The 7236-nt window shown below is 44.7% G+C and overlaps 1 long non-coding RNA gene across 2 annotated transcripts; it reads left to right on the top strand.

Moving 5' to 3' along the window:
- The first annotated feature begins 2697 nt into the window (after positions 1-2697).
- Positions 2698-6800, top strand: LOC123190840 (uncharacterized). 2 transcript variants are annotated; one of them, XR_006496583.1, is made up of 3 exons: positions 2698-2845; positions 2963-3440; positions 6017-6800. It is a non-coding gene; the product is annotated as an uncharacterized lncRNA (long non-coding RNA). The 2 variants fall into 2 exon arrangements; XR_006496586.1 differs by having other exon boundaries at positions 2712-2845; positions 2932-3440.
- Positions 6801-7236: the final 436 nt, after the last annotated feature.

Genomic DNA, 7236 nt, shown 5'->3' with positions numbered 1-7236 from the left:
GGGTTCCGTCGAACTCACCCGCGCCTTCCTCAGAGCCGGCTATGCCCACCTCCCACGGGGCTCGCCGAGGATGTTCACCCTCAACGAGGTTCGTGACCGCGGCGGCATCCTCCTACTGCTCACGGTCACCTTCACCAACCCATTTGACGCGCGCGAGCTCCTCGGCCAAGTCTTTTGGTGCGGCTGCGAGGCCATCTTCTTCACCGTCTACAACATCTACACCAACTACGAGCGCATCTTCCCCGCTCCAGGCCAGATGCACTCCCTTCCCTACGAGGAGGAGGAGGAGGTGTGAAGATGAAGACGGTGTTGAAGGGGCGCGCGCGGCCAAGGTGGAAGAAGGAGGTCAAGATGAAGATGTTCAAGCCCGGAGTCAAGCTCGTCATGTTTGGTTTTTTATTTTGTTGCTTTTCTATGTCGTGTCGTGTCGTGTCATGTTTCATCATGTGTCCGTGAACTATCCGTGAACTTATCTAAGTTATTGTAATGGTACGGTGTGTTCCATCTTATTATGTGTGTTAAAAAATGTCCGTGCCCAAACTTATCATTTCTTCCCTAAACAAGTCATGAATTTCGAGAACTTGTGGTTTTCGGAGGGGGTGAGAAGCCCTATGTTTCATTCAAACAAAAAGTCATGAACTAACATGCAAATTTATTCCCTTTAAATCCTAAACCAAGTGCCACTCTAACCCTAAACCAAGTGCCACTCTGACCAAAATCATGTGGTAGTGCAACATACATTTTCAACCTTCCAACCCTCCAAAATTTAAGTGCAAAACAAAGGAAAACCACTCTCACGCGTGTGCAACATTCACGGTCTCACTATTTTTTTTTAAAAAAAATTCACAGTCTCACTATGTATACCTTCTTTCCCTACCCATGTCAAAGTCTTGCCATCTGTCCTAGCGGTTACCAGCATAGCCCTAAACACCACAAACCCACGCGGTCCTGGGTTCGAGTCCCCAGGCGCACCAATTTTTTGTGCATTTTCCACCCTTCATTTTTTAGACATATTATGTTTTTCTCAATGTAATGCCCTTAAAAAATGTTCATTTATTTTGGCACCTGGCGTAAACCTCTACCAGAGCTAAGGCACATTTTTCATGACATTTTGGTCTTTCATTTAAATCATGGCGTATTTGAATTGGATTAATTAACAGCTCCAAAAAATTTCTAACATTAATTGTTTGGCTCCGGAATAATTCAATTAGCTTCCACAAAAAGTTTCAGCATTATGATTTACTGCCTAAATTAAATCAGAATAGAAAACAGAAAAATACGCAAGAAAACCCCTGAATGGGCCTAATTGGATGCAGTTGGCCCATTAGTCTAGCCTGCACTTGGCTCTACGCTCTGAATTTGGCCCAAGAGCAACCTTTTTTTGGACAGAAAGGCAGAGCAGAGAGCTGCATTTCATTGATCAAAAGTTTTTGAATTCCTAATTTCTTCTCTTTTTTTCCAACATATTTAAATGTTGGTCACTTCTTCTCTTTTTGTTTCAACATTTAAACAACTTTAACCAACATTTAAACTAGGTGAATTTCTCAAACAATTTCAAGATTACAAATTCCTTCATAATTCATGCCTTTCCATACATTTTCAACATTACAACCAGTGCGATTACCATACCTACAAATGCCCAAAAGTATTTGCAAATGGGTATTGGTAGTGCTTGATCTTCAAGCTTCCTAACCTTCTTCTTCAACATCCTAAGCTCAATAGCTAGCTCTCTGTCAGTGCGTGCTTCGCCATCCATCTCTTCTTCCGGAGCTCGTGGTGTGGCCACTGCCGTTCGTGGCAACATGCGCAACCATTCTTCATGCTCTTCTTGCAGTTCATTCATCAGAGTCTTGGCCAGAGCATCGACCCAAAGAAAGAAGCATGTCACCTGCATGAACACTAAACAGATCAACCCATTGCTCAAACATCCCGACGACGAAAATGGTGCCATTGCCCCGATTCTTACCCCATTCTCGTTGCACACGTAGAACGGACGATTCTGGTTCCTCGGTGTTTGAGAAACCCTTCGATCAACGCCCGCCCGGCACCGCGGACAGACGAAGACAGGCATGTCCACACGCGCCCGGCTCTGCATCCGCGAGGTGGCGCGGGAGCTTGAGGAAGACATGGATCTCGGAGCCGAAGGGGATCTCAACGCCGCCGCGCCCTCCACTGCCAGCTTCCCACCGCCGCGCCCTCCACAGCTAGCTTCCCGCCGCCGTGCTCTCTCTCTCGCCGTGGTCACCGCCGTGCTCTCTGTCGCCGTGGTCACCACCGCTGTCGCCCGCTTATATAGCACACCCGCCAACGGCTCTCTGCTCAACGGCTCTTTGCTGGGTCCCACAAGCCACGCGTGCAACGGTCTGAATAAAATTGGCCGTTTCTGCCACCTGGTCCCACCTGTAAGGGCCGAGTCAAAAGGTTGACCTGACGGAGACGGCAGAGTTCACGAAACGAGTCGGTGCGCACGGACTAGGGGCAAAACTGAGCACAATTCGCATCTGAGGGCAAAACTGAGCAGATGGACACCACTGAGGGCAAAAGGATAATTAACCCATTAAACAATATAACCAGCACCTAAAGCATTCTTTTCATGATCTATAAGCATAGAAATTTTATTACTCTCCACACAACAAAATTCTTCTGCTGGTTGTCGGCCCGGAGCTGCTGCTGCCGGTCGTCCGCCCGGATCTGCTGCTTCAGGCGATGTCCACATCGCCGTTACCCTCCCGCTCCTCTTCCTCCTCAGCATCAACGGCGGGGGTGCTGGGAGGGGGAGGGGCAGATGGGCCCTTCTTCGAGCCGTACAACCATCGCAGAGCAGAGCAGGAAGCTCGTCTCCGAGGTGAGGATTTACCGCAGCCGCTGTAGTTAAATGCATCTAGTTCATCCTCTGTAGTCTGTATTCTGCTCTTCTCACCTCACCTTCAGTTAAATGCATCTGGTCATGGATATGATTCAGAGCATCAGATTCACAAGCATGATGGATGGAGGGATCTGTCAAATGGTGCGGCTCCTTGTGCTACAACGACAGTGACATGCCGGCCTCCCACACGCACATAGCATGCACTGATTGACACCTCAGTAATCAAATGCAGGGGAGTAGCTAGCTTTGCTTGTATGTGTGTGTACTAAGATGAGGCAGTTATCAAATTAAGTGTCTTCTGAAAGCAACAAATATGATGATGATACAGTACAAACTTGTAAGTCACATCAAACTCTGCTTCTGCAAAAAAGAAAAACAACTCTACCTCTGTTTCGGAGAAATAAAAGTGAAGGAGAAAGATTGTGTGTGTGTGGATGAAAATCAAGCAAAGACAAATGATGTCCAGGCCACTTTAGTGTTCACCACTTGATCCTCTCCACCTAATTTGCCTTGCAGATTAACAGATGTGGTGGAGTATATCTTCTGGAATGGGTATGAACCGTCCAAAGTTCAGGTAATCTACTTACTGCAGATGGAGTAGTTGCCCTTTTACTCAACTGAATGAAATACTCCATAATTTAAATATCTTGTGCTAAATATGCGATCTCGTTAGAAATTCTCCATAATTTAACCCAACCGAAAGAGTTGATCGACATGAATTTTTCTGGAGTAGTTCGCCAACAGTACATTGAATAAAAGTTCAGTTAAGCAAGCATGATACTCCTATTTTTGGAGTAAAAATTCAGTAAAGAGCTTGGCATCTCAGTTTGCATCTAGGAGTACATCTGAAACTTCCTATGAGTGTATATTCTTTGCTGCAGAGAATATATACTCCTATCAAACAAGTAAAGAATATACTCCTAGTTGGAGTGTTTTGCAACTTGCTAGGAGTACTGGGGTATCAATCTATCTATAGCAAGTGATTCAGTTCTCTTCTTTTCCAACCATAAATACTGGAGTATATATTCCAATATACAGCAAGTAGTCCAAGTATAAGCTGGGGTATATAGCAATATATAGCACAATATAGTCTGTGGCAACAATAATTATAGACCTCAAGTTCACACATAAACACATACTCCTTTGCTTGTAAGCACGGAATACACAAGTACTACAACAAACTGGAGTAGAATACACAACAAATACACACAGATTACACAACAAACTGGAGTAGGATCAGCGTCCAAGCATCTCTAGTGCCATTGCATACACTTCGGGAGGAACTGAGATCCTGGGCGGTAGCAGTTGTAGCCTTTCTAGCCTATCCTTGTTCATGTGCGGGATTTTGTATTTATTGGCTCCACCATTCTTCATTACTTCAACCATGCAAGTCTGCAGAGTTATGAATACTCTGTTAAGTTTTGAAACTTCATATCCATCGAACTCCTCTTGAACACCTTTAATCAGCTCTGGAATAGTTTTCGGACTTTTGCAGTCTGTTAGCGACTGAATCGAGCTGAAGAACCCAAGGTCCAGGGCGTTCATGTCCGGAGAATTTGGAGGCTGATACATTATTCTGATGTCCAGGCCACTTTCGTCCACAGCTTCTGCGAATGCTTGATAATTAGGTAGGATATGTGTTCTCGCGTTATCTTGCTGGATAAAAATGGGTTGTCCATCATCATCTGCAGGCCACAATGCTTGAATCGCTGGCACAACCTTCTGTATAATGTACTCTCTCATCACATCCCTCGTCACTATGACAGGCTTTGTTTCCAATGTCCCTTTTCCCCTGTTCTTGCTTTTTTTTGCTGCTGCAGTCACTCTCACGAATGGCCATACCCCAATTTTTCCAGAGAATGTCATGTTCCCATCTTCATCAAACCGTGGTCTTGCTACCGCTGTGAGAAACATCACTTTTCCAATCGAGTTTTTGACAGGTCTTTCCGGGTCCTCTTCGTCAGGCAGCAGATAGTAGTTCCTATTTCTCTTGGTCATGGAGAACCATTTTTCGTCGATGTGAACAATATTATGCATACTCCTGAAACTTGGGCTTACATCTCCTAATGTTGCCTCATCTATCATAGAGAGGCAAAAATCCACCCTATCTCTCTTATTTTTCTCTGTCAGTACCGGCTTTACCCTGTTGGAGTGTCTCCTTATCTTATTCAACTTGAACTTCTTGTATAGTGTAGTAGGGCTTACACCTAGTGCCTTGGCTAGAGATCGAATAGTTGACCTCTTGTTTAAGGGAATTGTCGGAATGAGAGATAGGATATCATCATAAGATTTTCTTCCACAATTTTCCTTTCTTTTGTTTGAAACATCCACCTCCTGACCAAGGCCTTTCTGTTTCATTGCTGTCTCCCATATTCTTTGAATAACTCGAACATGTGCTCCAAATATTGCAGCCACGTCCTTCTTATCAGTTCTCTTGAACTTGCCTCCTCTACTCTTATGGAGGGTTTCCAAGGACATGTAAGCGGCATATCTCTGTGCATCAGTGAGCCAATTCCTTTGCCTTTGTACTCCTACAATAGCAATAGAATAATTAAATTAATTATTGCAAGAATATTAAAAATTGGTTGCTGGAAATATAAACAAGAGGTCAACAATAGCAACAGCAATTCCATAGGATAGGAGTATTGCTTGCTTTGCTTGCTGTAAATATAAACATAAATGTTGCTTGCTGAAAATATAAATGTAAACTAAACTTGTAAATATAAACTAAAGTGTTCAGTTCCGTATACCTCAAAACTTGTAAATATAAATAGATTATAAACTAAACTTAACTTGCAGCAATTTCTTTTCCATTCGTAGCTGTCAGGGTATATGCCTATTTACACACACATACATGCTGTCAGAGTATATGTTTATTTACACACACATACATGGAGTTTGTTCAGTTTGCCTATAAGCAAATGAGACAAAAACTGAAAATGTCCCTACAATTAATGTCCAGGAGACCTCTGTTGCTTGTTGAAAATGTAAATGTTGCTTGTTGAATAACCTATGAACAAAATGAAGCTTCCTCATATGCACTATTCAATCTTAGCAATCCCTTCTCTGTTACTTCCGAGGCATAATTTGATGCAAGATTAGAAGAAATTATACCTGAATTTTGACCAGCATTGTTGCTTTCTTCTTCAGGTTCTTCGTTGCCTTCTTCAGGTGGAGTGAAATTGAGATCTGGGACTACCATGCTTGAAATTGGGCCAACGAGTTGTTGCTGTTGATGTTGAGGATCTGCTTCTTCCTTGTTGTTGAAGATCTGCTGATGTTGTTGGTGAGGAGCTGGACCATCAAAGGTGCTGGACGAGGAGCTGGGCCGGCTTTTGGCGAGAAGCCAACAAGGATCACCGAGCCTGGAGGTTGTGGAATACGCAGATCCTGGGCAAGGAGCAGCGAGGTGTTGGGCGAGGAGTTATGCCGGCTTCCGAGCTCAACTTCTCCTGGCCTTCTCCCCTGGCTCCCCTGGCTCAGGGCTAGCTGCACCTTGCCGACGACGCGGGGAAGAAGGGAGGCAGTGCTGGCGAGGTGCGCTGGGGCTGGTGTCCGGCGGCCGGCGAGGTGTGGTCCTGGGGCCGGCGGTGACCAGGAATCTGGGTGGCGATGAGGACGAGATCCTGGGCGGCGATGAGCGGGAGATCCTGGGCGGAGAAGTTGGGCGCCAGGTGAGCAGCGAAGAGATCTTGGGCGTGAGGTGGGCAGCGACGTGCTGGGCGAGGAGAAGCCGGGTGCGAGGTGGGCGACGACGCACTGGGCGAGGAGAAGCCGGGCGCGAGGTGGGCAACGATGCGCTGGGCGAGGCGATTCCGATATTTTTTGAATTTCAATTGATCGATTGGAAGGGGTATTGTTGTCCATTACCCTTTTTTGGGGCTGTCGGAAATTTTCTTCCGCGCCTTACAAAAGTGAATGGAGGGAGTATTATTCTTTAAAGCATACGTGTCATCACAATAATCATCATAGATAGGAGGCATGCTTTCATCATAATAAATTTGCTCATCAAAACTTGGGGGACAAAAAATATCATCTTCATCAAACATAGCTTCCCCAAGCTTGTGGCTTTGCATATCATTAGCATCATGGATATTCAAGGAATTCATACTAACAACATTGCAATCATGCTCATCATTCAAATATTTAGTGCCAAACATTTTATAGATTTCTTCTTCTAGCACTTGAGCACAATTATCCTTTCCATCATACTCAGGAAAGATATTAAAAAGGTGAAGCGTATGAGACAAACTCAATTCCATTTTTATAGTTTTCTTTTATAAACTAAACTAGTGATAAAACAAGAAACTAAAAGACTCGATTGCAAGATCTAAAGATATACCTTCAAGCACTCACCTCCCCGGCAACGG

The sequence above is a fragment of the Triticum aestivum genome, chromosome 1A (assembly GCF_018294505.1).
Source record: "Triticum aestivum cultivar Chinese Spring chromosome 1A, IWGSC CS RefSeq v2.1, whole genome shotgun sequence".
Classification (NCBI taxonomy): Eukaryota; Viridiplantae; Streptophyta; class Magnoliopsida; order Poales; family Poaceae; genus Triticum; species Triticum aestivum.
The sequence above is the reverse complement of the archived record's forward strand: the minus strand, read 5'-3'. Positions and strand labels throughout refer to the sequence as shown.